We start from the raw sequence: 10,500 nt of genomic DNA on the forward strand, positions 1-10,500 counted from the left end.
ACAGGGAGTTTTGTACTCAGTATCCTGTACTATCCTCCAGGGGAAAAGAATCTGAAAAAGAATATATATACTCTAAAAAGCCAGCCTCTGTGGCTTGGGTGACATCATTTCCTCTGGGAGCTCACTAGGGGTCTCAAGGACCCCTGGGATGACAAAATTAGAATGTCCCTTAATTAATTTGTCCCACAATCTTTGTTTCCTTTTCAGTTTAAAAAAACTTCTCTTTAACTTCTACTTCTCTTAGAGCGTTATTTATTGTGTTTATTTACTCTTGCATTCCTTGTAATTTAGTCTTCACGTAGGAAATGATTTTTTATCTTCTTTTGGCCATGTAGCATTTTCATTTTCCAACCAGGGGTAGAACCTCGGCCCCTGCCCTGGAAGCAAGGAGTCCTATCCACTGTACTGCCTGTCAGGGAAGTTTCTTTCCTGTTTTAAATTCTTTTCTTGAGTCTATCATTTCTGAGTTTTAAAAATTGACTTACAATGGTGTTTTTCTCAGGCTTTGTATCATTGTCTGAAACTTTTTAGCTCACTTTGAGACAGCGAGTTTCGGGTTTACTCTTTTCACATGCCTCCTTCTGAGTCTTCTCGTTCCTCCTTTCTAAGGAGTGTCACTCTGCTGCTTGTTCTCATTTTTCTTGTAGTAACTTGTGTATGGAATTTGACCTTGATCCTTTTCTGTTGCTTCTTATGTGAATTTAATGTTCATGAGCTTTTAGCAGGAGGCCTGGTTCAGAGACTTTTCCTGTTTCACAGACGCCCTCCTGCTGTTGGCCTCATGTGCTTGTAACACACAAAACACACACACACACACACATACACGCACACACGGTAAGGGTAACAACCCCCTCTCATCCACACCCTCCCCTCTCCATCACCCCTAACTGGCTATAGTTCCTCAACTTCATTCTAAAAGCCAGATGGATCTGTGGACCAGAGTGCAGTGTCAGGAGCTGCTCATGCTCTCTTCTTCTGTCCTGCATGGCCCACAAGTCTGCATTCAGCGCTTTCCTTGATTCCAACCCGGGACTCAGGCCTGGGAGGCAAGAGGAGCCAAGACCAGCAGGGGCGTGAAGCTGGAAAGAAACTGCCTCCCAGACTTGTCAGGTCGGGTTGAGTGGGCTGTTAATCCACTGGAATGAGAGCCCAGCATTCTTGGGTCCCTCCGGCTGTTTCATTCTTTGGGAATTAGCACATAGGATCCTGCAAGTTTCAACAAATGAGGCCAGAAGAGGGGAGCGGGTCATGCCCCGAGCATCTGAGGTCGTGGTCCCTGATGGAACATGAGGTCCCTGCGTCCACGAGGCAGTCACGGGTCAGATTCAAATGTGCACCCCGTGCTATAAAGGAGGCTTAACGAGGAGGCAGAAATTCACTGTGTGAAACCTGTCATGTGCTCGCTGGGAGTGAGGGGTGTGGGTGAGGGGCTTCTGATGGCAGACGCCCATAGCAGCCCCCAGCCTCTCAGATGCTACATGTGATCATTCCAGGCGCCTTGGATCCTCTCCCATGGAAGTTTGCTTTTGGCCTCTTTGCCAGGCACACTGGGGTCTCCAGGTCTTCACATTGTTTTCCATTTCTCTGCAGAACACAGAGAAGACTCGCCTCCCTGGCCTTCCATCTGCTTGGCTGGTGAGCACATCTCTTCAGCTATAGGCAAAAATCCTGCAACATTGCATTCTCCGGAGATAATCTTCTAACTCGCTATAATTAACAAGCATGCCAGACTGTGTGAAGGTCCCTGGGCCTCAGGGCAGGCACAGCGAATGTGCTGGGACCTGGCCGTGGCTGCTTTCTGGGCTTGGCTGCCACTGGTCTCCGAGCATCACACCCTCTGGCTCCCCAAGGCTCTCCCACCCAGGAGGAACGGGCCTCACTCTGCTGCCAAGATGTGGGTGTCATTTGTCTCGTGGTCACAGAGCTCAGCCAGGCCATGGCTCCCCACCAATAAATATTATCATCCGCTGCTGGTAGCCAAGGCCAAGTTGGGATCTGGGAGTGGAGGTCAGAGGAGCAAGGTTCCCAGATGGCACAGGGTTGGGGATGGGGGGACAAGGGAGAAGCAGGCGTCTCCCTCCCTGGTCACTGGTGAGAGTTGGCGGGAACGGCTTCTGCTGAAGTGGCAGAATGAAGGTCCAGGGGCCAAGACTTGGGCCCCGGCGCCAACACTGCCCCTTCTGTTGTCCCCAGCCGAGGCCAAGAGCCCTTTGTGTGTCTGAATAACTGGCTGAGGACTGGACGGCACGCTGTGCCAAGACCAGCGACGGGCCGGCTTGAGCTCGGCGGCCTCTGCTGGAATCCCTCGGCACTTCACAAACATTTGGTGAGCGTGGTCAGCGGGCTTTGGGCACTCAGAGGCTGAGGCGTTCACAGAACTCACAGCTGGTCCTCAGAGGGGGATGGACAGGAGCAGGTGCATGGATTCACAGGTAACCTGGGGCAATGAGAAGTGTGTGAATGAAGTAAACAGGTCAGCCCGGTAGGCAGGATGGGGTCTCCCGTGGGGCAGAGGCCAGAAGGAACCTGCTGGGGTGACTGGCGTCAGACACTGCTGTGCCCTGAAAGGGCGCTGGGGGCTTGGCAGGACAGCTTCCCACAGGGCAGTGGGTATGAGGAAGGGTTTGGACTTTGTTCTAAACACCAGGGCAGTACGCCGGGCTATGACACAGAGGGACATGCCACCTAGAGAAAGGGCACTATGGCCACTGCAGGGTGACAGGAGTCTGGGGAGGTGGGTAGAGTGACCATGACCTGACCTGGGGGGGACCTGTGGATGTGCAGCCTCACGTGGCAAAAGAGGCTCTCCAGGGGGATTAAAGTGAGGTCCCTGAGGTGAGAAATGGTCCTGGATCATCTGAGGGTCCCAAGGTCATCACGTGGATCTTTATCAGGGAGATGGGAGGTCAGGGTCAGAGGAGGAGAGGCGACAACAGAAGCAGAGGTCAGACATGGGGCCTCTAAAATCTCGAGGGGAGGGTCCATTCTTAACCCTCCAGCTTCTGGTGGCCAGCAGGCCTTGGCATCTGGGCTTGTAACTGCACCTTTCCAACCTCTGTCCAACTTCACATGGTCTTTTCCTCTCTGTGTCTTCATATCCTCACATAAAGTCACCAGTCACTGGATTTAGGGCCCACCCTCACCCAGCATGAGGCAGAATAGTGTTCCCCCGCCAAAAAAACATGTCCAAGTCCTGACCCTGGAGACCTGAGAATGTGACCTTATTTGAAAACAGGGTCTTTGCAGATCTAATTAAGTTACACACTCCAATGATGGGTATCCTTAAAGAGGCAAAAGAGGCATATTTGAGACGCACAGATGCTGACTCTTCCAGTGACCATGTGAGCACAGAAGCAGATATTGGAGAGATACACCATCACCATAAGCCAGGAAACACCAGGGGCCGCAGGAGCTTGAAGAAACTGCAAGCGTTGGTCGCTTAGTCGTGTCCGACTCTTCGCGGCCCCATGGACTGTAGCCTGCCAGGCTCCTCTGTCCCTGGAATTCTCCAGGCAAGAACACTGGAGTGGGTTGCCATGTCCTTCTCGACGGGATCTTCCCAACCGAGGGATCAAACCTGGGTGTCCTGCGTTGCAGACAAATTCTTTAGCATCTGAGCCACCAGGGTGAAGCTGGAAGAAGCAGGAAAAGTTCGAGGATTAATCTTACTTATGTCAGCTTGACTGGGCCAGAGCTCTGTGTTCCAACACAATTCTAAGTATTTCTCTGAGGATGTCTTTGGATGAAAGTAACATGTAAATTTGTGGACTGAGTATGCAGATTGCCTTCTGTAGTGTGAGTGTGCCTCATCTAATCTGTCGACGGCCTGAATAGAACAAAAAGGCCAACCTCTTCTGAGTAAGAGAGAGTTCTTCCTGCTCAGTGGCCTCGGAACTGGGACAACAGTTTTCCAGGGAACCTGGAGGAAGCGACTTGGTGCCTGTGGCGACCATAGGAGGTTGGTAGCTTCCATTTCCTGTCCTGGGATAGTCAGTCCTGGACCCCAGAATTTCCCTGTAAGTCCTCTGACCACAGGGAGACCCTCAGGGTCTGGGAAGCCCCGTGGAAAGCCTGCATGGAGAGAAAGCTGTCCGTACAGCCCCCAAAACTCTAGCCACACTAGCCTAGGACCAAGAAGCAGGAGATGATTCTAGACTCTAGGTCTACCTGCCCCGTGATTGCAGCTATGTGAGACCCTAGGCAAGAGGTGCCTGCTGAGCCCAACTGCCTGGAGCCAGGAGCCCTCATAATAAATTGCTTTAAGCTGTTAACCTTGGGGCTGATTTTGTAACCAAGCAGGAGGACCCTCCGGGGGCCCTCCGGGCACAGGCCTTCCTCTTTATCCTCTGCTTTAGCTCCTCTCTGATGTACCTGTTGAATAGATAACGATATCTGATGCATATTTCCTGAGTTGTTTTGCAGACATGAAAACCCCCCACCAAATGGAAGATGTAACTACTTGATGACCATGAGCACACAGCCCTAGGCCTCCTGGAGCCTAAGGACTGATAATGTTAACTTCTGTGACACTACCCTAATTACCTCACCACCAGCCAAGCAGAGAATTGTGCACAAGCTGATCACAGACCCTGTGACCTGCCTCCTGGCTTTGAAAAATGCTCTGCCAAAAACCCTTCAGAGAATTTGGTGCTTCCCTGGTGGCTTAGAGGTTAAAGCATCTTGCCTGCAACGTGGGAGACCTGGGTTCGATCCCTGGGTTGGGAAGATCCCCTGGAGAAGGAAATGGAAGTTCACTCCAGTATTCTTGCCTGGAGAATCCCATGAATGGAGGAGCCTGGTGGGCTACATACAGTCCACGGTATCACAGAGTTGGACTTCACTTTCACTTTCTTTCTTTAAGGCCCAAGCCACCTGTCTCCTTGCTTGGCCCTGGCATAAAACTTCCTCTGCTTTAAACTCCCACGTTTCAGTAGGTTTGGCCTTGGCATGTGTGTCCTCACTGTACATAGGGCACAGGAACTTGTGCTAACAATTTCTTCCACGGCAACAGCTAGAGCAAGTAAGTGGCTTGGTGAGAACTTGAAGTCTTCCCCACTGGGGAGATGCTCTGGGCAGGGACAACCCCACAGGGAGGCTTGGCTCGTGGACGGCCTCTCTGATGGATACCCCACCCTCTGCTGGAGGAAGTCCAGGCCAGGGGGCCTTTGTGCAGTGCACGAACTGTAGCACTGTACATGGCATCCCCGCGTGGAGGCCTCACCACACACAGAAGGAGGTGGGCAATGTCTCCACCAGTGTCCCCACCACCCCTCCACTGCATCCATCACTCACTCATCACGGGGCCCCTCCCTCATCCTGACCTGTTTTGGCTGCCAGGGAGCGTAGCCAAACATGGAGCCAGGGGAAGGTGCCAGCAGAGGCAGGCCTGAGTGCCAGGAGAGGGCGGAGGAGGTGTAGGGAAGGTGCCAGCAAGGCCCTGGGGCCCGTGGGCCAGGACTTGACCCCTCCTCTGGGGCACAGGTCTGTAGTCTCTGCTTGTCCCAGCCTCGTCTAGCCCAAGGTGAGCCCTTTTGAAGTCTGTTGCTGGGGACGATTAACAGGAGCCCCGATCCAGGACCCAGTAGCACTCCCCCACCCTGCACCCCTCTGCTGCAGGGGGGTGTGCCTCCCGCTGCCCTCTTCCTGGCCTCCTTGGCCCCTGGTGTCACAATCCAGGCTCTTGTCTGGGCCTGTGAAGCTGGGTGCTGGCGCCTCTCTCTGCCCCTCCAGACCCCAACCCCGCTCCCCCACCCTCTGCAGACATCCCAGGGTGCCCTTGCCTTGGGCGGTCCTGGCTTCTGCCCTTGCTGGCCCTCATCTCGGAGGGTGGCCCCTCTGTGGGCACCGCCTGCCCCACCAAGCCCCTGCTGGTGGGGAACTGAAGGGAGAACAACAGCTTTGAGCACAGGTGAGAAAAGCCTCGACTTCACTCTGACTCCAGAAAACCCGCAAGAGATGTGGAGTAAGGGGCCTCCACCAGGAGAGGGTTATCCTCTGTATTCCGCATCCTCGGCCTGATGGGGGGTGCGGGGCAGAAAGAGGAAACCTGCCCTCTTGTCCCTCCTCACCGGACGCCGACGCTTCACAGTTCACATCGGGGCCCTGCATGGCCCTGCCGGCCTCATCTGCCTGCCCGGCTGTGGCGGTGGGGACCTGGGGCAGGTGACCCGGCCTCCCCAGAGTCTCACATCCTTCCGTGTAGTGACAAGAGCAGAGTGTGACTAATGCCCACCGCTCGGCGACAGAGGCTGTCCCCTGACCAGACCCCAGGCAGGCTCCTCTGAGCGCGTTTTCAACGAGGCCTCATCCTTGGGCACATGCTCAGGTGCCTGATTCCAGCAAGAAGTCTGCTTAGTCAGCTCAGCCAGCAACGCCCACCTTGGGATCTGACCCCCTCAATATACAACCCAACTAACTCCTCCTCCCTACCCTTCCTGGAGGTCTCTGACCCCCTGGGCTGCCTCCAGCAGGAGGCCTGTTGGCTAGAGTCCCCTCCCCTCCCCTTTGTCCCCTCCCATGACTTTTCCACCCAGTGACCCCACCTGCCCCTCAGCCGTGACCCTCCCTTCCCGACACTGTTTTCTGGGCTGAGCCTAGTGTCTCTCCCTCCTGCAAATCCCTCCCTACACCCGCTGTCTGGAAGGGTATCCCCCACAACTTTACCATGTGTGATGGGTCATGCTTACCTTGAAGACCGACTGACCGACTGTGGTTCACTTTGGAGGGAAGGAAGGGAGTCAGAGTCCCGGGTGCCTCGAGCTGGAGGCAGCAGCCTCTCTCCCCACCTTCCTGGGAAACTCTGACTTCTGAGAAGGAGACTTCTGTGCTCGGGACGCCAGAGCAGCTGCTGGGGGCCCCTTGGGAGACCTCCAAGAGGACCCATATGAGCCCACCTGGCCAGGGAATATGTATTCACGTCGGGCGGTGAGGAGCAGCTTCCACTCCTGGGGAGCCCCCTCCCTGCAGCCGGACCTCGAGGAGGGCAGCAGAGCCCAGGCCGAGGGCAATCAGCCTCCAAAGATGCCACAGCAGAGAAGCCCGAGGGCCGGGGTGATGTGGACGTGGCACTGGACCCCAGAGTGGCAGGACCAGGCCAGACGGGACGAGACGGGAGGTCCGCTGGGCAGAGTGGGGGAGGAGAGCTAGGGGTCTCCAGGCCAGCACCCTCAGGATGCAGGGTGAAGGCAGGTGGCAGTTTTGACTATCAACACCTGTGGAGGGCAGTGCCGTGGCATCTGGGAGGTGGAGACCAGGCATGCTATTAGACAGCCTACAGTGCACAGGATGCCCCCGTCAGACCCCCAGGTTCATGTGGGGGTCAGGAACCCCTGCCATTGCCGCGGACTCTTCACGCAGGCAACTGTGACACCAGACATTCGTGTGGTCAGCGCCCCCACCCCGGGCACAGCTAGGCAAAGTCGCCCTGGCTCTGCAGTCATTCTGCTCCCACATCTCGGAAGCCTGGCCAATCCCAGGGCCTTGGAGCCCCTCCCAGAGTCCCCGGCGACGCTGAAGCGGGGCTTCTGTCCCTCCTGGGAACCTGCCCCCTCCCTCCCTGACAGGAGGCATCTGGGGAGATGCTCCCGTGGTCACTGGGGTCTCCCCTCGCCCTCTGGGCCCGCCCGCAGCGTTGCTCGGGGGCTCCAGGAGGGTCCCCCTCCCCCTCCCGCAGAATTCCAGCCCGCCCGCCGGCTCCCCACCGAGCCGAGCGCTGGGCGGCGCCACTTCCCGCCGGCTCTTTCCGCGACCGTTGCGGCCGCCTGTTCACTGGCACTTCCCACTTGAACTGCTGTTCTGGGAGGCGGCGCAATCCGAGAGCATCTTGCATCAGCCGCCAGCCTCTGCAAGACGGGGAGGGGCGGGGAGCCTGCCCCCGGATTCACTGATGCCAGGAGACCAGCGCGTCCCTGAGGGCTTCTTTCTCTACAGAACGTGCTCCATCTTTTCTGCCCGGTCCAGCCCTTGTGTAACCGGAGACCAGGCTGCGATGGGCCAGCGCTGCAGCTTGGAGCGGCTCCAACAGGTGCCCACCTCCACCTGGCTCTGAGTCACCTCCCTGCACAGAAGGGCAGGGGAGGGCAGGGCAGGGCGAACAGGACCCGGGAGCCAAGCCTGGTGTCTGCAACTCGGTCTGATGCAATGAGGTCTTGGAGCGGGCAACTGTGTGAGGGCGTGGATGTGCAAACCAGGAGGCTGGCACGGCAGGGATGAAGAAGAGGCCTCTCCTGGGGAGCAGTTCTGATCAACCCCTGAAAGGCACGGGGCGGGGGGACGATGCTTTGGCAGTGCCTGGAGATACTTCTGGTTGTCACAGCTTGCGGGGGTGGGGGGAGTTGTTACTGGCATCTAGTGAGTGCAGCTCAGAGATGCTGCTCAGTAGCCTACAGTGCATATGGCACCCCCCCCCCCACCACGCTCCACCAGCCACAGACCGATTCGGCCCCAGATGTCCATAGCCAAGACGGAAATGCTGGCTCAGAGGAAGACAGCTATATTACAGCCATTGTTTACGTCTGTCCCTGACACAGAACAGCAAAGTGGTGGTGCCCACGCAGCTTAGTCTCCATCTCAGGCCTACCTGGATGACAGCAATCCATTCATTCCCCCTTCCCCCTGTCTCTCTCTGGGGCCTTTACACCTATAGGGCCTCTTTGTGATGCCAGCTGCAGGCAGACCCTAGGGAGCACAGGTGTTTGGACCAGGGCACATGTCACCCTATTCTAGGGGTTCTCTGATGCGGTGGCTTTATGTGGGTTACTTTGTTCTCAGGGATGGTCTGTATACCGGCCAGGAGTTGAAATCTCATGTCTCCAGGAGCTGGAGCCAGAAGAGAAAGGAGTTGACTGGGTAGGTGGAGGTGATGGTTATGGTAGGTAGTTAGAATAGGGAAAAGGAGTCCAAAATGTCAGTGGCTAAAAGACAAGGAAGGGAAAAGCCCGCGAAAATAGAACAGAGGACAGTCAAAGGAAGGTCTGAGGACCGGAGTGAGGACTCCAGGTAGAACAGCGCTCCTGACTAAGCCCAATTTGCATAGGGCAGGCCCCGGGGGAAGAAAAAAACAGAAAAAGAGGAGCCAAAGGGCTCTCTCTCTCTCTCTCTCTCTCTCTCTCTCTCTCTCCCCCACGCGTGCATGCGCTCATGCGCTCTTTCTCCCTCTCCTGCGTGATGGGGCACTCTTCCCTTCACATCTTTGGATCGATGTGCCCTCACGCCTCGAAGATGGATTTTCCTGCTATCTTCTAAATAAAATAGATCTGTAACACTGGGCTGTAACACTGATTTGTCTAAGAGCTATAACACGGTCTGTCCAAAACCTAAGAGCTGTAACACACCAAGGGGGCTTTGATGTCCGTCACTCCAAATCTTTGTTTTGACGAGACAAAAACCGAGGAGTATACACTCACCTGACATCTACATGCCCGGGGAGCTGCTGTGCTCACCAGCCAATTCAGTCCCTGGGGACGGAGACTGACATTGCTAGATCCTTGGGTGGGTTTTGTTTTTTTTTTTTAATTTTAAGAAAAACAATTAGAATGTTTATTATTTTTTAATGTAAAGTTTACTGATTTTTTAAAAAATCACAAATAAGGCTTTTAATTATTTAGCTTATTACAGTACTCACATAACAGAAACTGACAAATCCATATTATTGTTTAGTTGCTATGTCATATCCGATTCTTTGCGACCCCAGGGACTGTAGTCACCGGGCCCAGGAGAAAGGAGCAGTGACCCCACAAGAGACTGACCGGGACTTGCCTATGAGTGTCCAGGAGTCTCTGGCGGAGGTGTGGGTCGGTGGGGGCCTGCTGCAGGGTCAGGGGTACCTAGTGTGGGAGTGCATGCACGGGACCTTTTAAAGGAGGTGGCCATTATCTTCATTACCTCTGCCATAGTTTGGTCTCAGGTCAAACAATGGGGAGGGAACACAGCTCCACCCATCAACAGAAAATTGGATTAAAGATTTACTGAGAATGTCCCCGCCCATCAGAACAAGACCCAGTTTCTCCGCAGTCAGTCTCTCCCATCAGGAAGCTTCCATAAGCTTCTTATCCTTATCCATCAGAGGGCATACAGAATGAAAACCACAATCACAGAAAACTAATCAAACTGATCACATGGACCACAGCCTTGTCTAGCTCAATGAAACTGTGAGCCATGCCATGTAGGGCCACCCAAGACAGAGGTGTCATGGTGGAGAGTTCTGACAAAATGTGGTCCACTGAAGAAGGGGATGGCAAACCACTTCAGTATTCTTGCCTTGAGAACCCCATGAACAGTATGAAAAGACAAAAAGATATGACACTGAAAGATGAACTCCCCAGGTCAGTAGGTGCCCAATATGCTACTGGAGGAGAGTGGAGAAATAACTCCAGAAAGAATGAAGAGACGGAATCAAAGCAAAAGCAACACACATTTGTGGATGTGACTGGTGACAGAAGTAAAGTCCAATGCTGTAAAGAACAATATTGCATAGGAACCTGGTAGGTCCATGAATCAAGG

The 10,500-nt window shown here is 54.7% G+C and overlaps 1 long non-coding RNA gene across 1 annotated transcript; it reads right to left on the minus strand.

Moving 5' to 3' along the window:
• Positions 1-711: 711 nt before the first annotated feature.
• LOC122691620 lies at positions 712-8,126 on the minus strand. Its single transcript, XR_006340468.1, has 2 exons — positions 6,687-8,126; positions 712-3,632 (listed from the first exon to the last, which is right to left on the minus strand). It is a non-coding gene; the product is annotated as an uncharacterized LOC122691620 (long non-coding RNA).
• Positions 8,127-10,500: the final 2,374 nt, after the last annotated feature.

This window comes from Cervus elaphus, chromosome 4 (assembly GCF_910594005.1).
Source record: "Cervus elaphus chromosome 4, mCerEla1.1, whole genome shotgun sequence".
Classification (NCBI taxonomy): domain Eukaryota; kingdom Metazoa; phylum Chordata; class Mammalia; order Artiodactyla; family Cervidae; genus Cervus; species Cervus elaphus.